This window comes from Dermacentor variabilis, chromosome 6 (assembly GCF_050947875.1).
Source record: "Dermacentor variabilis isolate Ectoservices chromosome 6, ASM5094787v1, whole genome shotgun sequence".
Classification (NCBI taxonomy): Eukaryota; Metazoa; Arthropoda; class Arachnida; order Ixodida; family Ixodidae; genus Dermacentor; species Dermacentor variabilis.
The window spans coordinates 23,020,448-23,044,788 of NC_134573.1; positions in this window are offsets into that span (position 1 = coordinate 23,020,448).

Consider the following 24,341-nt stretch of genomic DNA (forward strand, 5'->3'; position numbering starts at 1 on the left):
GTGGAGCTAGGTCGGAGGATCAGGAAACCTGGCTCGAAACCTTCGAAAGAATCTCGACCTTCAACAACTGGATCTCTGAGGATAAACTACGACATGTGTACTTCTCCTTCGAAGTTGCCACGAGGACTTGGTTCGAGAACCGGGAGTCTACCCTCACGACATGGAACCTGTTCCGCAATAACTTCCTGAGGACGTTCACGAGTGTTGTCCGTAAAGGAAGGGCCGAAGCCCGGCTGGAAACCCGAGCCCAACTCCCCAATGAGACCATCGATATCTTCACGGAAGAGATGATCCCTCTTTTCCGCCACGCTGACACGGAAATGTCCGAAGAGAAAGAAGTCCGTTTCTTGATTAGAGGCTTTAAGCAAGAAGTCTTGGCCGGACTAATCCGAAACCCACCGAAGACCGTAGCGAAAGTGTTGACAGAGGCAACGACCAATTCAGAAAACTCCAAAAATGCGCACTAGGCAATATACCCGTAAAGTGCTCACGCCTCAGTGCGCCATCCAAACACTGGGCTCCGGTGATCTCCAAGAGATCATCAGGGCCATTGTACGCGAAGAACTGCGCAAGGTCTTGCCTTCATGGCAGCCTCAAGTGGCCTTGATCACTGACATCGTGAAAGATGAGGTTCAGCGATCGTTTCGAGTTCCTGAGGTGCAACCTCAACTACCGCAGCCCCAGCCAGAAGCGATGACCTACGCCGCCATCGCGCGCCGTCAAGGTCTCGCTCCGCGACCGCGCCAGGGCCTTGTAACGCTCCAATTCCGTCATCCGCCGCCGCCACCGCGCCCACCCGTCGCCCAGCGCACCTACGCGAGGAAGACGGAATTTAGCGCGCCCCCGACCACCGCCCGCTCTGCTACCACTGCGACGTAGCCAGCCATGTGTACCGCCGATGCCCAGACCGCTACCTGGGATTGCAAAACTTCGCCGTCAAGGCAGCTTGCCCGAGAGAAGGCGAACGCACTCGTGACATCGCTGACTACCTCGCCGCTACTCAGTGGAACCCTTCACGAGCGTCCCGTTCGCCGTCACCAGGCCACTACCTGTCGCCGCAGCGCCGTCCATACACTGGCCCAGCCCGGGGCAGGTCCGTGGGCCCATATCCGGAAAACTAAAAGCAGCAAGCGATGGAGGTGCGGTTGCTATTCGTCGAACTGACTAAGATCCTCCGCCGCCTACGAAGACTACGAAGAGACTACCTCGACGACATGAGAACATGCCGCCGTCGCGACGGAGTCTAGAAGCAAAAATACGCAGACGAAGGACAACCGGACGACGCCACGTACCAGCGACAGGTCAACGCGACGCAGACGTGATCGGACGCCAAGGCCTAACTGTAACAGAAGACAAAGAACCCCCGAACACGACGTGCTTCTCGACGGCCCCGCAGTAACCGCCTCAGTAGACACAGGAGCCGATTACTCTGTCATGAGTGGACCCATCGCCGCCCAGTTGAACAAAGTTAAGACTACATGGGAAGGCCGGTCAATTCGGATCGCTGGAGGACAACTCATAACGCCGACTGGAATCTGCAAGGCAAAATTGCAATTCATGACCGGACTTACCCTGCCAACTTGGTTATCCTCCAACAGTGTTGACGAGATGTCATTCTCGGCATGGATATCCTGAACCAACACGGCGCAATCATCGACCTGAAGTGGGTGTCAGTAACGCTGTCGGAATATCAACTTATACCGCCGGAGAGCCCTCGTAGTCACCAAGCCTTCAGTGTGCTCGAAGATCAAGTGAGCATCTCGCCTCGCTCCAGCATTGTTATTTCGGTCGATACCGATTCACCCGCTGACGTAGAAGGTGTCATCGACGGCGACCAACGTCTACTGCTCAACCGTGAAATTTTCGTCGCAAGAGGGATCGCTCGACTGCGCGGAGGAAACAGGAAAAATGTTGATGACAAACTTTAGCCAGGAGTTCAAGCACATCAACAAGGGCACGATGAAAGCATACATCGAGGAAGTTATGGAGACGAGCAATCCGTTTGTCCTCTCGGATTCTGTCGAATCTACTACGACGACTGTAGTTCCCGAGCTAGACTTCGACATAAATCAGTCTCCCCGTGTTTAAGCAGTAAGAGCTCAGAAGTCTGCTCCGACGATACAAATACTGCTTTTCAACGTCATCAAGAATTCGACAAACACCAGTCGCAAAACATCGCATAATAACCGAAGAGTGCGCTCGACTACTCTGGCAGAGCCCTTACCGAGTTTCGATGCAAGAACGGGAAGCTATAAGACAAGGTAACGGAATGCTGTGCGACGACATCATCCAGCCGTCGAAAAGCCCGTCGGCTTCTCCTTTTGTCTTAGTGAAGGAAAAGGACGGAAACCTACGTTTCTGCGTCGATTGTCGTCGACTGAACAAAATCACGAAGACGGATGTATACCCGCTACCACGGAGAGACGACGCATTGAATCGTCTCTACAACGCTAAATAGTCTTCGTCGATGGACCTCATGTCTGGCTACTGGCAAATAGAAGTCAATGACAGGGATCGCGAAAAGACCACCCTCATCACGCCAGACGGCCTCTATGAGTTAAGGTTAGGCCATTTGGACCGTTCTCGGCGCCTGCAACGTTCCAGCGCGTGATGGTCACAGTTTTAGCGGGATTGAAGTGGCAGACCTGTCTTGTTTACTTCGATGACGTCGCAGTCTTCGCCGGAATTTTTGACGATCACCTTAGGCGGCTTGCGACAGTACTAGAAGCCATCAAGTCATCAGGGCTTACTCTGAAGCCGGAAAAGTGGCGCTTTGCTTACGATGACTTTCTGTTTCTAGGCCACGTCAGAAGCAAATCTGTAGTACGCCCTAACCCGCAGAAGAGAGCTGCCATCGCAAAGTCCCCGCAGCCCATCAATAAGAAGGCAGTGCGCAGATTTCTTGGCATGTGTGCCTACTATAGGCGTTTGTCAAGGACTTTTCACGCATCGCGGAGCCACTAACACATCTAACCAAATCTGATATCGAGTTCAAGTGGGAAATGCCGCAGGCCGGAGCATTTCAAGAACTCACACGACGCATGGAGTCGCCGCCGCTACTTGCACACTTCGACGAGTACGCCGATACCGAAAACCACACTGAGGCCAGTAGCCAATGCCTCGGTGCCGTCCTAGTCCAAATGAAAGACGGACTTGAACGGGTGATATCTTATGCTAGCCCGTCGTCGCCAAAAGCGGAAGGCAATTATTCTACTACTGAACAGGAATGGCTCGCCATCATTTGGCCTACAGCGAAATTCCACCCTCACCTCTATGGCAGGCCATTCAAAGTAGTCAGTGACCATCACGCGTTGTGTTGGCTAGCTAACTTAAAATACCCTTCAGGACGGCTGGCGCGGTGAAGCCTCAGACTGCAAGAATATGACGTCTCGGTAATCTACAAGTACGGACGAAAACACTCTGACGACGACTGCCTATCACAGGCCCCCATCGAGCCCCCACCGCAATACAAGGACGACGAAGCCTTCCTTAGACAAATAAGCGCGGAAGATTCAACTAAACAGCAACGAGTAGACCCAGAGCTAAAAGGCCTCGTCGAGTATTTGCAAGGGAACACCAACGTTGTCCCTGGGGCATTTAAGCGTGGATTGTCTTGGTTCACGCTACAAAACAACCTGCTCGTGAAGAAGAACTTTTCACCGATCCGCGCCAACAACCTTGTTGTTTTTCCGTTAGGGCTGCGTTCAGAAGTACTGCACGTCCTACATGACGATCCAACCATTGGGCAGCTGAGATTCTCCCGGGTCCTGTTGAGGATACAGAAAAAGTATTACTGGCCGCGTCTGACCGCGGACGTCACCCTTTACGACAAGACATGCCGAGACTTTCAGCTACACAAGCCACCACGAACAAGGCCAGCAGGATTACTACAGCCGATCGAACCTCCTTCCCGACCATATCAGCAGATCGGGATGAATTCGTTGGGACCGTTTCCGACGTTAATATCCGGAAAAAAGTGGATCATCGTGGCGACGGGCTAGCTCACGCACTTCGCTGAAACTAAAGCTCTACCTAAACGAAGCGCAGCCGAAGTGGCAAAATTTTTCGCCGAGACCATCCTGCTCCGACAGGGTGCCCCAGAAATCCTCATCACCGACAGAGGAACGGCCATTACAGCAAAGCTCACCCAAGCCATTGTGAAATACAGCCAGACAAGCCAGAGGAGGAGAACTGCCTACCACCCGCAGACGAATGGTCTCACGAAGCGCCTGAACAAAACTCTCGCCCACATGCTAGCAATGTACGCCGACGTTGAGTACAAGACGTAAGACGCGGTGCTGCCGTACGTAACGCTTGCCTACAACACGGCGGTGCAAGGAACAACACAGATCATGCCGTTCAAGCTCGTTTACGGCAGGAATCCGACGACTACTCTAGACGCCATGCTGCCGCACGTCTGCGACGAAAAGAATCTTGATGTCGCCACCTATCTCCAGCCCGCCGAACCTGGCCAACAGCTCGCCCGCCTGCGGATCAAGAACCAACAGAGGACCGACAGCCGACACTACAACCTCCGACGACGACGCTTTGCCAAGTGCCAGCCCGGCGACCGTGTTTTGGTTTGGACCCCGATACCCCAACGAGGACTGTGTGAGAAACTATACGGCGCTATTTCGGACTCTACAAGGTCATCCGACGTATTGGCTCACTAGACTACGAGGTCGTGCCAGACTGCATTTCGCATTCAGTGCGGCGGCGCGGACGATCTGAATTGGTCCACGTGGTGCGTCTTAAAGCTTTTTACGGACGCTGACAAGCTTCCTTATTTGGTTGGTTTGTTTGTTACAATCCTTTTTCTTTATTGCTTTCGTTTGTTTGCAGCATCTGGTCGATGCTCTTTAAGAAGGGGGGTGTTCACACGTGTACTCGTTTGTCTTTATCGGGCGACAAGTTTCACTACCTAACATATGTTATCGCACAGCGCAGGACGCGCCTGCATGTACGGGAAGTTTCTGGAATGTTATCGATGCTTCCATCCGCGGTCTGTGACCGAACCTTGTGCAATTTGATTGCAAGTGTGCGCGACGCGAATAATGTAGAACTTTGTGGAAGGCACGCGGATCCCAGCGGTTACTCTGGAACATTCGACGATTGATGTATAAAAGCCGCCGCGCTCGACCCGCTGATCCCATTTTAACTTTCGCCGCCTGTTTTCACCGTTGTCGCCGTTCTTTAAGTATAGCCTGTTTTATTGGGCGCAGGTTCGCCTAAGAATAGTTAGTTTCGTTTTTCACAGTATTGCTACTGTGTTCTTCACGCGTCACTCCACGTGACAATATCTTCGTTTTTCAACATAACACTCCAGAATTTAACCTATTAAAGCCCAAGAAAATCTACCACTTCCATTTTCTTAATTTGTTTCTGTCAGACGATCTTTTCATACTGTAAATAGATTTTGAGAGCTTTGTGAGTGGCACCTTATTCTTTGAAACGCTACGATAGTGTAGCTTGTAATGTACGCTAGGAATTTGTGGGAGCCAAACCTGATGTAGGCCAAGAAATGTAATATCTCGGAGCTTCCAAAAACAAAAAAAGAGGCTTGAAGCGAAGAGTCATACAAAATTTGCATTCTAGTGGCTAATATTGTTTGTTTGGGGGCGTTTTCACTTATCAAGTGTGTAACCTGACTTGATCAAGTAACAAGGAAGGGCATTGCTGCTGCGTTCAGTGGAGCGCGCAAAGGAAAAATATTATCCACGCAGATCTAGACGCCATAACTGGCGATTAATACAGGCATTGAAAACTAAACAACTCAGTATTTGGTTTAGGCGTAATTTTAATATTGAAGAGAGTGGCGACATCTCCTCCAATGACAGTCTGTTCTTGCACCACAATCCGATTTTATGATAGATAGGTGTTATTTCCGTTAGAAGTTTCTGTCATTTGCAGAGGAGGAACCCAAAGAGCTTTCCTAACCCCATATATATATATTGTTACGATGGGATGCGTTAATTTAAATATGCGTTCGTGAAAAGAGGCCGCGGCCTCACCGAGTCGCTGCAAGGACAAGCGCGCTTCGTTCTCTTCCTTCGTCCTTCCTTTAGCTTTAACGTAACACTCCTCCCTTCACAGACGAAGACCGATGGGCGAGTAACTGTTACGTCCACTCCGAGTCACGGGGATGACAGCGTTTCAGGCGGGCCACGCGAACCAGCTGCGCCTTCTCAGACCGGTATCCATCTGAAACGACACGAGCGATCGAATAGGTCACATAACTTAGGCGACTCGCTATAAAGGCCCGGTGTAATGTGCCAGAAACTTCTGGCGCAGGACGCGCTTGGGAAGTGGTGTTCAAAGCCATACTATGTCCCCCTTTATTGTACGACACATTCTTATGTCGTGAATTGTAGCTGATTTTGGAGCGGTCCTGGGATCCCAATGAACGGAGCTGAGATATGTGGCGCGCTTCTTCAGCGCGGCAGAGCGCACGGCAGAGAGTCTGGGCAATAGAAGATTCCCCATGAGGAGTAAAAGGTAGAATGGTGTCTAGGAAGCTGCGGGGTGGTCTGACATAAAGAAGACACAAAAGACTGTAGGCAGTAGGTGGTGGTGGTGGTGGTAACAACTTTATTGACACTCTGCTCAGTTATGACCTGGCAGGCCCGAGTCCTAGAATGGCCCCTCACGAGGAGCGACCCTTTCGGCCCAGGCAACGAGGGCTTTTTGTACTTTTTCTTCCGGCGTTCTGAGCAGCTCTTCTCACGTCTGTTGTGAGGGAGCTGGCAGGAGCGACCAATGGTTTGCAGTGTTGTAGGTGTATCTGGCAAAAGACAGGACGTCATCTCAATTTTGTGCCTTGAACCAAGGTACATTGAAAGCATGTTCGTCAAAGTTCTGTTCGTGCACTCGACCATACTATTTATCTGCAGGTGGTGCAGTGTCACGTAGCGAAATTGGCAAGCACAGAGACGCAACAGCTCTTCAAGAAGCGTATGTTCGGGTATGTTGGTATCCCATAATTTCAGGTTTTTTTGCGCACAAGAAGTAGCGCTGTGTCCGCGTCGTAGCTCTGTCTCTCGCCCCTTTTTGTGCGCAAAAAAAACTAAAAGTAAAAGCTCTTCCACTACGTCGGCCACTAACTGGCACCCACGATCGTTCACAATAACACGAGGGGGTCCATGACGCAGTATAACGGAGGGCAGGAGGAAGCTAGAAACATCAAGATCCGTGACCGTTGGCATTGCTGCGGTTTCAGCATAACGCGTCAGATGGTCGGCGCAGACTATAATCCAACGGTTGTCGTTTTTCAAGCGCGGGAATGGGTCGAGAAGATACACATCATTTCGAAAGGAGATGATGGTGGTGCCACAGGATGAACGAGTCCGATCGGAGCAGTATTAGGGCGTTTGAATTGCTGGCACTTGTTACAACTGGCCACATACTCTTTCCATATCCTATCGTGTAATATCCAGTCGCATACTGGTCCAGTAAAATCAGCCCTCAATAAGGTGGCATATTCTTGTGAAATGCTCATGCCCAGCGGTCGGGTCGTCGTCGACAGCACAGAGCACATGGGTTCTGAAAATCGTAGGTACCACTAGCAGGAGGCGGGCACCATCCGCCGCATGATTCTTCTTGTAGAGCAGGCCGTACTGGAGGACAAAGCCATTGTTACCTGTTCGTCGAACAGCAGCTGAGGTGAAGAGGGCATCAAGGCCGCTGTGGTCACGCTGCTCGTTTCGCAAAGTGTGGGCACTTTCCGGAAAGTCTGGTTAGGAAAATAATATTGTCGATGGCGGCCAGAAACTAATCGAAATTTTCGGCGTGATATGCACTTGCTGATAGAGGGAGCCTTGAAAGACAGTCGGCGTTAGCATGATGTCGGCCAATCTTGTAACGGACTGCAAAGTTAAATTCCTGCAAACTTAGCGCCCATGGAACAAGCCGGCCAGATGGGTTGCGGACAAGAACCAACCAACATAGTGAATGGTGATCAGTAACGATCGTGAAGCGGCGCCCTTAGAGATCGTGCGCCATATAGGCGCAACTTCTGGACTGCAAAGGCGACAGCGAGACGCTCTTGCTCAGACACGGTGGAATTCTGTTCGCCTTTGCTCAACGAATAGCTAGCATAGACAATGGCATGTTCGGCATCACCAAAACGCTGGACGAGGACGGCGCTGAGGCCAATTCCACTCGCGTCGGTGTGGAACTCTGTTGTTGCAGAGGGTTGAAAATGGCGAAGTATGGGTCCCGAAGGGACCAGGAACTTCAGTTGACGAAACGAGGAATCCCAATCTGCTGTCCAGATGAAAGGGTTATCCTTGTGCCGCAATGAAGTCAGAGGGTAGGCAGTATCGGCAAAGTTGGGCACAGAACGTCAGAAGTACGACCAAAGACCCAAGAAGCTCCTCAGCTCGCGTTGTGGCTGCGCTTGTTTAAAGCCGCTAACTGCAGCGACGTTCAGTGGGTCTGGTCGCAGCCCCTGCTCGTCCATGAGATGTCCAAGCAGTAGCGCCTCTCGTTGGCCAAAGTGGCATCTTTTGGAGTTGAGGCTAAGGGCAGCTTGTTGAAGGCTTGTAAGAGAAGCGTCGAGTCTATACCTGTGCTTTGAAAAAGTGGACCATAAATGAAGACGTCTTCTAGATATCACAAACAAACCACATTTCGGGCCGCGGATTACCGTGTTCATAAACCGTTCAAATGTTGCCGGCGCGTTGCACAAAGTAAGCTGAATGGCGTTAAATTCAAACAAGCCGTCTGGCGTCACAAAAGCGCTTTTCGCTTTGTAAGCTGAATTCACGGGTATCCCATGCATGGGTAGCCCGATCGGAGGTCCACAGATGAAAAGTAGGATTCGGAATGAAGGCATTCGATAATGTGATCAATCCGCGGAAGTGGATACACATTCTTCTTCGTCACAGAATTGAGACGCTGCAGTGATAGTCGGCACAAATCTTCCAGTACCCATATTTTTGTTTCACGCGGATGACCGGCGCCGTCCAACGGCCAGAGGAATCCTGGATGACACCCTCGGCTAGCATTTCGTCCACCTGTTAAGCCATGATCTCGCGCTCTGACGCGGACACGCGGTAAGACTTCTGCCTGATGTCATGCGCGGACCCCGTGTCGATCCTGTGGCGAGCCCACGTAGTTGGAACGCGAACTTTGTTAACTATCTGCGCGAAATCAAACAATGACGCATGCTTGCTAAGGACTCGGACCAGGGCTTGACGCTTTTCTGAAGTCAGTCACTTGTTGATTATATTTAAAAAATGTAGCGAGTCTTGAGGGACAGCGGCACCCGCCCCGTGCTCTCGGTATTCGCGTAGCGTTTTATCAGTTAAAGCGCCTATGCTGACGCTGGTATCCACTTCAAAAGAAGCAAGCCGCATACCAATGGGTATCAGAACAGACTGCGAGGCTAAATTTGACAATCAAAGTGTAGTTGTTCCGCAGTCACAGGGAGGACGCATCAAGGTACGAGCACACTTTTCTTCACAATCATGGAAGGCAGATGCTCAAAAATTGCATCAAATGTATCGGCTTCACACCGCAAGCAGCAACTCGAACTCTGGATGAGGAACATGCCGGTGAGACAGCATCTTCAAAGACGGCGAGAGTGCGTGAACAGGTTGCAGGTTGGTCGGCAAGAGGAGACGGCAAAAGCTCGCCAGTACCACAGTCAATAGTGGCACCGCTCTGGAAATCGAGGCCAAGAATAACGTTGCGAGTGGATTGAGAAAGCACTGGAAACTCGGCTTGATACACGTTATTCGAGAAATAAACGTTCGCGGTGCACACTCCATTATATCGGAGCAACTCTCCACTCACAGCACGAAATGCATCAGAGTTATGCCAGCGGAACCTTACTTTACAGCCTAGTCGGGCTTTGAAATCCAGGCTGATAACGGAGGCACTCGCTCCTGTGTCCACTAAGCCCAACCTAGCAACATTGTCCACTAAAACGCGAATCTTGTTATGACACATGGGGACTAGCGGATGCATAGGGACGTGCAGGTGATGATGACAGGCGACCTCACCTCCATTGGTCGCGCCGCCTAGTTTCCCGGCGGCGGTGACGTGAGACGTCGTCGTGGAGATGGAGACTTGCGCTGGCGTGAAAGCGGCGGCGTGAAGCGCCTCACAAAAGCTGTTGAGTCGCTACGGTAATTCGCCTTGTGCTTTGTCCTAATATCGGCGCCAGAAGGGCAGCGTGTCCCGTCGCCGTGCCGATTGCTACGCTGATAAAAATTGCGTGGTTACTTATAGGACGGTAGTGACGTGTGACGGCGATGAGGTAAAAATCTGGCAACGCGACCGTGAATAACGCATTGGAAGCAGATGCGTCGCTCATGGGACACCCCGCAATTATCAGTAGCACGATAACTGGTAAAGCCATCCCACTCTTGAGAAACTGCAGGTAGTCTGGGTGAGTAACCGTTGTGGAACTTATAACTGGGATGCGCGTTCATAGTAGGGTTTGGCGCTCTTGAATGAGGAGCGAAGTTGTAGGCGTCTACGGAGGCACCGGTGATGGGCGTCTCACCGAAGTCGCAGTGAGAAAAGGGCTCTCGAACCCGCGGAGTCGAGAGGGAAGCCGCCTCACGTCGGTCAAACTCTTCGAGCACCAATTGTCGAATAAGTGAAGCAAGTTCGGATGGAGCTGGTACCACGTCAACACTGGCGACATTACTTACGTTGGCCGTGCAGCCGAACGTCGGTGTGATACGCCGAGCGTTCAAGGTTTCAAATGTGCGGCAGTGCCGAACGATGTCCCTTTCGGAGCCCAGAATGTCTTTCCCGATGAGGAACTGGTACACGTCCTCAGCTATCCCTTTTAAAAGATGACCAACTTTGTCCTCTTCTATCATCTGAGGGTCCAGAGCCTTGCAAAACTTCAGCGCTTCCTCGATGTACGTCGTGCAGGTTCGGCCAGGAACATGGGCTCGCTGCATTAAGGTTTACTCTGCACGCTTCGTTTTAGCTGCCGGATCTCCGAAGCACTTCCTGATTTCATCTGCAACCTTTTCGCACGTCGTCATGCTTTCTTCGTGTTTTTCAAGCCACCAGACGCGGTTTTCTTGAGGAAGAAGGCAACGTTGTTAAACTGGGCGACGGCATTCCTGCCATTCAACCGGCTTGCGCGTTTGTAAAAGCTGAGGCATCCGTCCACGTCTTCCCCGGCTTTTCCGGCGAAGGTTCGAGATTCGATGTAGGGCTGCCATGGGTAGCTGGAAGAAGGTGGTGGGTTGTCGCCGTCAGAGGCCGTCTCTGGTGGCAGACCGGCAATTCGGCGAAGCTCTACGTATGGCGCTTCTGCGGGCGGCTCGTCGTCGTTCTTCGGGGGCGCCGTTTTATTACCCCGCACCGTCCGCCAATACTCTCACGACAGGGTGCCTTTATTTAAAGGTGAATTGAATGAAAAGGGGCCGCGCCCACAGCGAGCCGCTGCAAAAACAGGCGCACTTCGTTCCCCTCTTCCTTCATCCTTGTTTTTTTTCACGCGCTATAGGCCTCCCGATGTCTTACCAACAAGCCCAAATCACTGAATTACAGCATTTAGCGAAGCAATATATATATATATATATATATATATATATATATATATATATATATATATATATATATATATATATATATATATATATATATATATATGTTGCGAAACCTAGGTCGAGACGACGCTCTATTCCAAGAAGGAAAAATGGCGCCGATGCAAAAACGAAAAAAACGAACACGAGCCGATGATTGATGCTGACTTTGTACAGACGAAGATGAAGTCCGCATAAGTGCCCGCACTAATTTCCCCCGTGTACAGAAGCGGCCAGCCTCGATTAGACGCTGGAACGGAGATGAAATGGCTTCAGGCGGGAAACGTGCACGATCTCTGCTCCGCGTCAGCTTTGGTTAGTTGGCGCATCAACAGGTGTAACGCTATAGTTCACTGGCGAGGTCTGCTTTGTGACTTTGTAGGGGCCAATATGTCTAGAATCCAGCTTCTCACATAAACCGGGTGTTCGTGCCGGGGTCCATAGGAGCACATCGTCACCAGGGCGGCAGGAAACGACGCAGTGAGGCATCGTACCGATGTTTGCGATCGTCTTGGCTGGCTTCAGTGTTCATACGGGCGTGAGGACGACATTGGGCAAGACCAGACACAAATTGGTGGCAAATATATGGTGAAGCGTTGACGGGGCCAGAGAAGAAAGAAAAGTCGAGTGATGAGGTTGGGTGGCGGCCGCATACTGAGAAAAACGGAGAGCATCCGGTGGTCCGTTCAACAGACGCGTTGTATGCAAATGCTACAAATGGGAGAATCGCATACCAATTACAATGCTCAGGTTGAATATACATGGATAGCATGTCGCACAGCGTACGATGAAATCTCTCTGTTAGGCTGTTCGATTTAGGGTCGTAGCTAGGCGTTGTCTCGTGCATAGTGCTGGACGCTTGGAGAACTTGGTTAAGAGTGCTTGAAAAAAATGCCTTGTCTCGGTTGCTCAAACGGTTGTGACGTAAGTAGACAGCCTGCAAGCAGAAGGCCGCTACTTCTGAGGCAGCTGCTGAAGGTATTGAAGCTGTTTCAGCGTACCGGGTCAAGTGGTCAACAGCAGTGACGATCAATCTGTTGCCGTCTGGAGTAGGTGGGAGTTGCCCGAAAAGGTCAATGCCGACGCTAGAGAAGGCTTCTGCTGGACAAGGAAGTGGTTGTAGCGTCCCGACTGGAGCAGTAGTGGGTCGCTTAGGGTGATGGCAAAGCGTGCACGAGGCAACATATCTAGCTATGCACGTGGAAAGACCTGGCCAAAAGAATCGGCTGCGTAGGCGCTCGTGTGTCTTGTGGTTACCCAGGTGGCCTGACGTAGGGTCATCGTGTGAGGCCTCCAGAACTGAAGCGCGACGAGAGCGCGGTAGAACGGGAAGCCATCGATGGCATTCCGGGTGAAAAATGTACCGGTAGAGCCCGCCCTCTTCAAACTTGTATAGTTTGAGCTGTTTCCGTAGCCTGGCATTGGGTGGAAATGAAACACCGCTAAGGCGATTCATGATATTATGGCAATAAGAATCGCCGCACTGGTGAGTGGAAAGCACTGAAGGGCGGTTTGATGGAATCAAGGAAGAAATCGGTGCAATAGGCGATGCGTCCTCCATGCGGCCAATTTGACAAGGTGATGTGATGTGCTCCGATTATGGTGGTAATGGGCATCGCGCTAGAGCATCGGCATCTTAGTGCTTCCTTTCGGACTTGTATATGGCATCGAAATTATACGCTTGAAATCGGAGTATCAAGAAGCCAAGGCGTCCACACAAGTTTTTGATTGTCGACAACCAACATAGGGAATGGCGGTCGGTCACCACCGTGAAATGCCAACCGTGGAGATATGGCGAAATTTCTTAATGGACCAGACAACAGTCAAACACTCTTGTTCGGTTATCGAGTACTTCTTTTCCGCGGAAGTGAGAACGCGGCTTGCATATGCAACAACCTTTTCGCAAAATTCGTGGTCGCGCTACAGCACTACGGCACCAATTCCTCGATCACTAGCGTCAGTATGCAGTAATGTGGGCGCCTTGTCATCAAAATGACAAAGAACAGGTGGGGATGTTAGTGCGTGCTTGAGTTCTTCGAACGCAGCTTCACACTGATCGTTCTAATTGATGGAACTGAAACTAGCAAGGAGCTTGTGGAGGGGCGAGCGAATGCTGGCGAAGTTGCGGATAAAACGTCGAAAGTATGAGGCAAGTCCAATGAAGCTGCGCAGTTCTTTTGCACGAAGTGGGCGTGGAAAGTTGAGCACTGCGGAAACTTTGTCCGGATCGGACTGGATGCCGTTTTTGGTAACGAAATGACTCGGGACTTTAATCGTAGTGCTAGAGAAACAGCACCTCCTCGTGTTTAGTTGAAGTCCGGCATTAGAAAGGTATGCGACCGCTTCATCTAAGCGTTGCAGATGTTGAGCGAAAGTCGAGGAAAACACGACGACGTCGAGGTAACATAGACACGTTTTCAACTTGAGGCCGCGAAGAACAGTGTCGATCATTCTTTCAAAGGTGGCGGGAGCATTGCATAGACCGAAAGGCATTACGTTAAACTCGTAAAGACCATCCGGAGTAGAAAAGCCGGTCTTTTCTTTGTTCGCTTCGTGCATTGGATTTTGCCAATATCCGAAGCGAAGGTCAAGGCTGGAAAAGTATTGCGCGCGTTGCAATGAATCAAGGGTGTCATCGATACGGGGCAACGGATATAGATCCTTACGGGTGATCTTGTTTAGCACGCGGTAGTCAACACAAAATCGTATCGATCCATCCTTTTTCTGCACTAAAATGACCGGCGATGACCAAGAACTGGCGGAGGGACGTATGATGTTTCGTTTCAGCATATCGGCGACGTTGTCCACGATTTTATCGCGTTCGGCCAAAGAGACTCGGTAGGGACGACTTCGTACAATAGTCTGGCCATCGGTGTCGATACCATGGTAGGCAACGGAAGTCTGTCCGAGTGACGAAGTATCCATAACAAAGGAGGCCTGATTCTTCCTGAGCAATTTTAGCAACGCTTCACTCAGAGCAGCAGTATGGTCAGGACTTATCATGGAAGCAATGGCAGATGAAGTAGATTTGCCCTGTTGAGGAACAGCTTGCGAAGCGGCAAGAGGAAGCAGGGAGACTGGTTGGGTATCCACATAACAGGTCACTGCGAAGCCTTGAGATAGGAGGATTGTCTCAGTGGCCGCGTTTAAAGCGATGAATAATGCAGAGCTTTCATTGAACCGCACCAGGCAGGAAGCTAAGACAATCGCACGGGTAATACAGCGGCCGTAAAGAGTGATGAACACGTCGCCATTGATGATGTCCGTAGAAGAGAGACTTATGATTTGCTCGTGGCCGGGAGTCAGTACAGAATCGGCAGTGAGAAAACGCAGTCGTGTGCAATCGGCACTCCCACTGCAATGAACTGTCTCGGTAATATGGACGACACGTTGACGGCAAGAGATTAAAACGGACGCTGACAAGAGAAAGTCCCAACCTAGAATTAGTTCATGAGCGCACAGTAAGGAAATCGCGAACCTAATGTCATGATGGATACCATCAATGAAGACGTGTGTTGTACATGGGACTCATCGTCGAATTATTGCTCCATTTGCTCCAATCAGGGCTGATACAATATAAGGCGTCTTCATTTTCCGCAGACGAGAGCACAGGCCCGCACGCTTAACAGATATAGTAACTACCGTGTCAAACCGAGCTAACAAACGCATACCCTCCACAGACACCAATAAGCTATTCGAAGTACGTTCAGGAGGACTTAAAGCACTTCGCGGCAATTCAGTTTTCCCTCCAAAAACTGCTCCGGTTAGTTTTCCGGTCGCTGGACATGGAGTTGGGAGACAGGTCAAAGTGGTGAAACAGAACGTCGGCGCTGCGATGTCGAGCGGGGTCTCGAGGCACGTGTGTTGTGTGCGGTGTTGGAGAATTCGGCCGGAGATGGAGATCGGCGATCGGGAGGATTATAATCCTAAGTGCGGTAGACGTGAGGAGGTGGCTCATCGCGTTCAAAGGCAGCGTAACCACGACGTTCGTCTTGCTGGCGGCGTCGGCAAAAGTGGGAGACATGTCCCCGATAGCCGCAGTAATAGCAGATAGATCTCGACGAACGCCAGGCAGAATAGTAAGGCGGGTTTGGAGCTCGGGCGACTAAAGGTGCCAGATGATCGTGAACAGGCGCAGGTGGTGGGATTGGAGACGGCGCGGCTGGGCGTAACCTGGGCGTAAAAAGCCGGTTGTGAGCAAGGAGAAGCGTTGGTATGGTAGGCGTTCCGCAGGGAGGCCAATTCCTCCTTAATATTGCCGCACAGGTCAATAGAAGCAGGTTGGACGTGAGCAAGGCTTCAAGGGTGTGAGTCATGCGCTTGCAATATCTCTCGAGTTATGGCTCGAATGATAGACCGGAGCTCAATACTATTTGCCAGGGGGTTATCGGAAATGTCCGGTTACAAGCGGATTGATCGCAGGGCGTCGAGGCGCTGACAGACGGAGACGACGCCCGACACCGTTGAAGGGTTTTGAGCGCCGAGTGCGTTGAAGGCAGTAGATCCTATACCCTTAAGAAGGTGTCGCACGAGGTCAGTTTCAGGCATGTCACCGTCGACACGGCGGCAAAGCACGAGGATGTCCTCAGCGTACGAGGTATACGATTCGCCATATTGCTGGACGCACTCAGACAGCCTCTTTTTCCGCCGTAGCTGCTCCCTGAAAGACGACTAATCATGGAAGTCTCTCTCTAGATTCAAGAACCATGTCTTGGCTACTTAAGAGAAGTAAAATGGTACGTTGTTTAACCTCGGTGTTTCGTTGCAGTTGTATTCGCTCACACGATCGTAGTTGTCGAGCAAGTCTTCAACGACCTCACCAGGCAAGCCAGAGACGATCTGAGGATCAGGATACCAGTTGTTGGCAGGGCTGGGAGTGGGGGTGGTTGGCACTGGAACCGAGATGGTGACGCCAAGAGAGATCTTGACGTGTATTGAGGTCGAAGGGATCTTAAAGCGCCTCCACCACTTGAAATACCACGGTCGAGACGACGCTTTATTGCAAGAAGGAAAAATGGCGCCGATGCAAAAAAGAACAAGAGCCGATGATTGATGATGAATTTGTACAGACTGAAATTGAAATTGATTTATTCATTATAGTTTGCAGGTTACCCGCCGTGGTTGCTCAGTGGCTACGGTGTTAGGCTGCTGAGCACGAGGTCGCGGGGTCAAATCGCGGCCACGGCGGCCGCATTTAGATGGGGGCGAAATGCGAAAACACCCGTGTACATAGATTTAGGTGTACGTTAACGAACCCCAGGTGGTCTAAATTTCCGGAGTTCTCCAATACGGCGTGCCTCATAATGAGAAAGTGGTTTTGGCACGTAAAACCCCATAATCTATTAGATTACAGGTTATACACAAGAATAATATACGGAAGGAGGTCCCATAGTCAAAGACTGTATCGGGGACTCCTGAAGATGGAGTCCATATAAATGCATAATCTATATATATATATATATATATATATATATATATATATATATATATATATATATTTAAACGAGGAGAAAGGGGGTAGCAGAGGGGCCCGATTTTAATTAGTCATATCATAAGAAGCCAACAAACATTGACATCAAGGACAACATAGGGGAAATTACACGTTCTAAATAAATGAAATAGAGAAACGATAAATTAATGGAAATTAAAGTGGATGAATAAACAACTTGCCGCAGGTGGGAACCGAAGCCACAACCTTCGCTTTTCGCGTGCGATGCTCTACCAATTGAGCTACCGTGGCGCTGTTTCCCCATCCACATTCTTGGGTATTTATTCATCCTAGTAGAAGCTAGACGTCCTAGGTACAGAAAAAGGAAAAAGGGAGAGAGTAAGCACTGAGTGCATGCGGGAGCTACACTATACACAGGGACACTATAAACACTCGCTTAAGCCGGTGCACTTCATGTATTGTACTAGTTCACGAATTGCTTTTCGTGCCAGAGACGGGTGTGGCCACTGTCCAAGTATCTTTGACTCGGTGAACGCTCTTGAGGCCAGTCGGTGTAATGTTGGCCGCAGAGAGAGGCGTGTACAACGTAGCGAGGGCAGGTACACAATAGGTGCTCGATGGTTTCTTCGCACTCACTGAAGTCGCACATCGGGCTCTCGGCCATTCCCGAAGGATAGAAGCATGTGTTCTTGAAAGCCACTCCCAGGCACAAGCGGCACAGCAAGTTTGTTTCGCCCCGGAAAAGACTAGATGGCAGTTGTAGCCGTGGCGTGGGGTCCAGTTTATGTAATCGGCAACTGAAGGCACTTGAACTCCAGAGATCTTGCGAGCTCGAAGAATTGTTCACTGAAGTGGCTGCCTTATCTGAGAATTTACTGGATCTCATTGTAGGAGACAGTTCCATTTCACAGCCTCAGTCATATCCCAACACCAAGAATCTGACGTCTCTCAGTGGTGTAATCTTCTTTAGTGCAACTGTCGTATACTTCGCTATAAATAATACTGCTTCGCGTTCCCGTCGAAACTGCAGCCTCGCTCCGTCTTTTGCTTTTTAAGTGAGTCCAATTATAAACGCTCCTGCGCAAGACTGCTGTTGACCGGCTTGACCTCATTTATGTTACATGCGAATTATACAGGGTGCCCCAACTATCATGCCCCAAGACTTAACTTACAAGCATTTCCCTTACTCGAAGAAAACCTAATGCATATTATTTCCAGTACAGTGGACTAGCCACCGGTCATCATCTCGTTCCTAAAATTTACTTTGACAATCAAAAATAGTCGTCTAATTCGAGAAGTACTGTCCTAATTATTAAAGTGTAAATGAGGAATTTGTAGCCAGCCTCAGGCCACCCAGAATGACATCTGACTGCTCTGTTTTCAGCGACGTATTGGGTGCAATTCTTTCTGACTCGCAAACAAACCTCACGAAATACAAAAAAATACCACGTGGCTACGCTTCCACCCGCATCATAAAGCAGCGCCCTCAAATAAGCTTATGGAAGGCAACTGGATTGCCTGTCACAAAGCCGAAGAGACAGCACATCACCTTAATAAGGGTACGGGAGGAGCATCAGTAGCAGGTTTCGCGGCTTTGCAGGTATTCCTTCCTCTCTACGTAACATTTATTATCCGTTTCTCAAGGCCGACTGATCCCATTGATCACAAAATCCTATTGATGACGCGGTGGAATTGGCACTCTGACCAAGTATGAAACGCGAAAGGCTATGTAATCGCATAGCATGTTTTCAAATTCCGGCCTTGCTAGCACAACCTCGCGCAGCTATATTTTGTGGCAGAAATTTGCTTCAGACCAAAGCGAAATGAAAGTGGCGGTTTTATTTTCCATGAGAGTGTGTACGTGCTGGGTCGTGGGAGTAAATAAAAGCGAAATAAACAGACGGGAAGAGACCCACGTGTACAGAAAAGGCAAAGCCGGTGCGTTCAAGAAAGTTAATATAGCACTTCTAAATGAGCCGAATTGGCAATCGCACATAAAACACACATAAAAAACTAAGCACATAAAACAAATATGGCAAAGAAGTCTGACACGGCTGTGGACGACACGAAGGACGCGGACAAGAAGACACAACAGCGCAGGCTTAGCCAGTCACACCAGGAACAGCGTCTAGCCCGAGCCCCACTTTAGTAGCGCTGGCGATCCGCCTGCGGAGCTCGGCACGGCGTACTTCTTCTTCCTTACACAAACTAAAAAATACAGCAGATTTCAGTGTGCCCTTATTATCTATGATTACGTAAACGCCGTTGAACACCAGCTGCTGCCTAGAGGAACGTTAGAATAAGTCTTGTTCTGCAGCTACGCAGTACTGAGTTCTCTTTGTCACATCTTCAATGTTTTTCTTGATGACCAACACTGGAATTCGACGGGAGACACCCGTTATACTTGCCTTGAACTAATCTGTCGTCCGTCTCGATCATGCAAGCATGAACTTTCACATAACCCCAAATAAATAGACTGGATAGAGGTCAGGTGACCATGCCGGCAAATATCAAGGCCCGTGCCTTCCAATCTGTTGCGCATGAAAAGTCGCATCCTGCCACTTTCGTGCTCGGCTGCTGCAGTGTGCGGCAGCCCCACCTTGCTGATACTACGGAAGTGGAAAACATGATAGTGGGACTTCGCTGAGAACTTCATTCACCACTCTTTCAAGGATTTCTTCCACGTAATGCTGTCCGGTCATCGAAGATGGGACTGAGCATATCACCAGCGTAAATTTATAGAAATACATGGCGACCGCGACGAAACAAAATGCACCATTAAACAATTGCGCTGACATTGTCAATTCGCTTTTGCGGTGATAGGTTTTTCTGGCAAAAAAAAAATGAATTAACCGGGCACTTTGCCGACCCTGAGAGAACACCTATCAGAGCTTCTTCCCAACTACCACCAAACGGGACATGTTATTTCGGCCGAGGCGCAGCGGATAAGGCACTAGCTCGCTCACGACGTTTTAAAGATAGCTGTATCTGGCTGGCCGATTCATCTGTTAGTCCGTCTGTCGCCTATACGCCGAAAGCTCCTCCGGGGCAAACCTATGCGAATGCACAAAAAGCCAAAGTGATGTACGCAATTGGCTGCGCTAGCAGTCACGTCGTTGCTCTCCATGGCAGTCGAGAGGTTCTCGCCGACGGCGACATGGGTAGGCAATGTGTCATACGTACTCCTGAGAAGCAGGCAGCTTTCGATTAGCGACGCCTCAAGCAGAACCAGGAACGTGCTTGTCTACGCTGTCGCGATTTCCTGTCCCGGAGATATTTTCCTTTATTTCATTCATTTCGGTCTGCCTAACTCAGAAATAGCCTGTTCGAGGGCGCTGCTTTTGATGCCCGGGGGGGGGGGGGAGCGGGGTAATCAGTCGCCTGGCATTCGCCGTATTTCTCAAGGTTTATTTATCACTCGGACAAACAATAGTACGGAACGAGTACGTCGCTGAAAATACCGTAGTTAGATGTCCTTTGACAGTGCCTACAAATGCCTCATTCACACTTTAATAATTATGATAGTATGTTTCGAGTAAGATAATCGATCACACTTGGCTAACTAAATCCCAGAGACGAAAAAATTACTGGCAGCAACACTACTCTAGTGAAAACAGTATGCACTATGTTTTCCTTCAGTAACGCATTGCTTTTCTTTAAAACTTGGTGCATGACAAGTAATTGGAACACCCTGTATATATTTATGACCTCTGCATGCAAGTAACGATGTTTCAATCCCTAATAGATGTTGTAAATTATTGGAAGTGTTTCTTTAATGGGTCGTTAGCTTTGGTTGCCGGAAAGAGAAGCGAGGTTGAGACAGGGATCATTCATGTGCATTTTATACGCCATTGATAAAAGTCTCTACTGAAGGGGTCACTAAGGTCTACAGGTGTTTTTCAGGGTCAAAAAAGCATGCAAAGCATTCTGAAGCGAGACAATCATACAGCAAGATATTCATTCTCTAGGCATAAGCTATCTACACCTCTAGAAATAATTGTTAATTCGCTACCTCCTTGTCTTTATACATATAATAAGCGCTTCCCTGTGTATATATTTAAATATATTGTGTCTGTGTATAGTGTTTACCGTGGAAATTCAAAACAATGTTGAAGTGAATAAATACGGGCGAGGGAGCTGCCGCTGGAAGTTCTAATGCGCTTGTTCTCCTATCGTAATAAATAAAGCAAATTATGAATTAAAGTCCACGCACGTCCGCGCCAACAATGATGCAGTAAGCTATTAGGCACAATAAAATTTTAAGTAAAAAGGCCGAGGCAACCCAGAAGAAATGTCAATTAATGTAGTTGACAAAACTCTGGCAATGACACGTTAGGTAGGGGGAGGGGGCAGGCTTGGGCTTTGCCGGAGCGGGGGAGGTGGCTCAGCCGCCCGTAGTCGGCGCCTATGCCTGCATTCACTTTCTTGCGACGTTAATAATATGTATTGTATAAGAAATGTCATGCGTTCATCGCTTACATACTTCTTTTCTAAACCTTGTACAAAGCTTCAGCTTGGAGCAGTGTATGCTATGCTTCATAAAACAAAGAAGCTGCATGTATAGCACCTGCTATATTCAGCCATTGTACAAGTTTGTCGATGAATACATAAAACACATCATGCAGCTAACCAAAACTGCAACGCGGTGGTCGTCGCAGGACCCTTCTTAGTAAAATCGCCTACCAAGGAACAATGTGTGTTTTGTCTCGAATTATTTGCAAATAAAAATGGTACTGCACATTTAGAAGTACGCTGGACGCTAATAGGTTAATTTTCCATTTTGCAAATCACACGTCGTCTTCATCACATTGACACATTTGCATGATCTACCTTTCTTTGGTAATTGTTTTTCCCTGGCCAGTCGCTGTTGGAATGATATCGCGCCGATGCAAGAGGCATCTCCCTTTATCAGATCTTTCAAGACTGTTGTCACCGAACCTAAAGCAGCGGAATATTTGTCCACCCAGATTGCGTACGCGAAGCGATGCGCATTGCGGCATTTACGCAAGCACCAGTGGTCATGCGCAATGGTCGATGCGTCACACGCGAACGGACGGCGTGCTTATCCCAAGAATGAGATTTCGACGACCAGCGATACTGCTTGCTGCTATCGTTGTGGTTTGAGTGTCCTTTTTTGTTTTTTGGACGCACAAGTTCTACCTGAGGGAGGAATTCGTAATTCCTAATTTCTTTACTCTATGGTGCTTCATCGTCAATTGTGAAGCTATTGCTCCAAGTGTTAGGGATGTACGTTACTTCAAAATTTTAAAAAGGAACCGAATAGTCTTTGCTGTTCAATTTATATTTGCTTCAACAATTAACACTTCAAAGTTTACGAAGAATAATCTTCCAGTAGTATTAAGAAAACACTTCTTTCCGTGTACGGGTAGAAAGTGTGACGCCAGTGCAGACTTCTATGGCGAAGGACCACAGTAATTGTAGCGCAGAGGATAGAGTTTCTGTGCGAACACATCGACGAGGTCAGATATGCGCAATAATTATCCGACGTTGAGCCAACACCTTCAGTAAGCAAGTGCGAATTCTGCTTGGTAATTTGAAAATGTAGTTTATTATTTCGCTAATATCACTACGTCACTATTCCTTCAGAAAGACGCGCAGTGCTATGCTACTGTCCTAATCTTTTTCGTACTATGGGAACTGTCTGTGCACTCATAATTAGTTAATTTCATTTATTTATTAAATAAGCACTACATTAATTAACACAACAATATCTAAGTGTACAGTCTAATATATTATCTTAGACGTGCTATTTCTTGGTTGCTTTTGAAATACTTCCATTGTCACAGTGCCCCCGAAATTACTGTTCTTTCCTCTGTTTCTGATTCACACGCTGCCCAGTTGACTTGACATCCATTTGTTAACAGCATTACATATGTCGCAGGTTGTATAGACTCCTTCTGTGCCGAAACAAACTTCGTGCGGCCTTTCAACTTTTGCATAAACTCGTAAATATTACTTATAGGATTTTGTGTTCGAATTTTTTTTATCGTAGCCATATTCAACAAAAAAGTCAATTCCTAATGGATAACGCTTAGCAAGCCTAAACAGCACGCTTCGTTTAATTCAATTAGGGCACCTGTGAAACCTAATGTGAACACCGTATTTGCTAAGAAGATAGGTAAAAAGCGATGGTTTATAACATTTATGAAAGCTGCCATTACAATTTCTTGCCCCAAGTCAGACAGAGTAGCACTAGTCGTCTTGGTCGGTCGTGGGGGCTTCCGTGAATTGCGCCCACGTGCTGGCCCCACGTGCTGGTTCTCGCGGTCAGGAAGGCAGCCGCTCCACGCTTTTGTTTATTTATTATTTGAGCGCAAAGAGCTGCACAAGACCGACTGTACACGCCAGCCAATACATTGCAAAATGAAAACACGTATGGAGCTCCACTCAAAGTTCGGATTGAAGACTACCTCACTCTTCGGCGATTTTTGATGTTTTTCTTCATTTTAAATATCTTGCTGGGGTTTTAAATCGCGCAGTGCGCTTTGTTCACGCAGCGGCTGTGATAAATTATAGTGATGTATCCTAAAACCTAACTTGATTTTGTTCGTTGATAGTTTCTTCCCCCAGCATTAGTGTTACTAATGGTGTAAGCAGCAGGATATTCTTGCCAATGTATTTTTGTCTGCAGGCATGGTAGCGGAAATCACAGCTACCCCAGAAGGTCTGAAGTTGATCATCACATGTTATGCCTCAAAAAATTCGAAATTATGTTGTTTTACGTGCGAAAACCACTTCCTGATTATGAGGCACGCCGTAGTTGAGGACTCGAGAAATTTCAACCACCTGGGGTTCTTTAACGTGTACCTAAATCTAAGTGCACGGGTGTTTTCGCCCCCATCGGAATGCGGCCGCCGCGGCCGGGATTCGATCCGGTGACCTCGTGCTCAGAATCTTAACACCATAGCCACTGAGCAACCACGGCGGGTGTTATGCCGCGAGGTGACACCTCGTTTTCATAGCATGCTTTAGCTTAGCGGCGCAGGCAAAAGACGCTGTTTTCTCTTTCAACTCTGTGAGTTGCTAGTTTATTTATCGCAAGAAATGTAGAACTGTAAACAGCGCTCGTTCCGGCTTTCCAGCATTTCACCTGAACTCAGCGCCGCTAGTCGGCTTTCCGACACTATTACAAAGTTAAATGCTATTACGCATAGCTTAATTAGCTTCGAAGCCATGCAGCAACACTAATACAACTGACTTTGTCACAAGAAAACCAAGCCGAAATTTTGGAAGCCTGTGAAAAAAAAAACAACTTCATCCGCTTGGTTGTTATTCACTGATCACGTTTCCATGGATCTGACAATTTGTACGGGCGG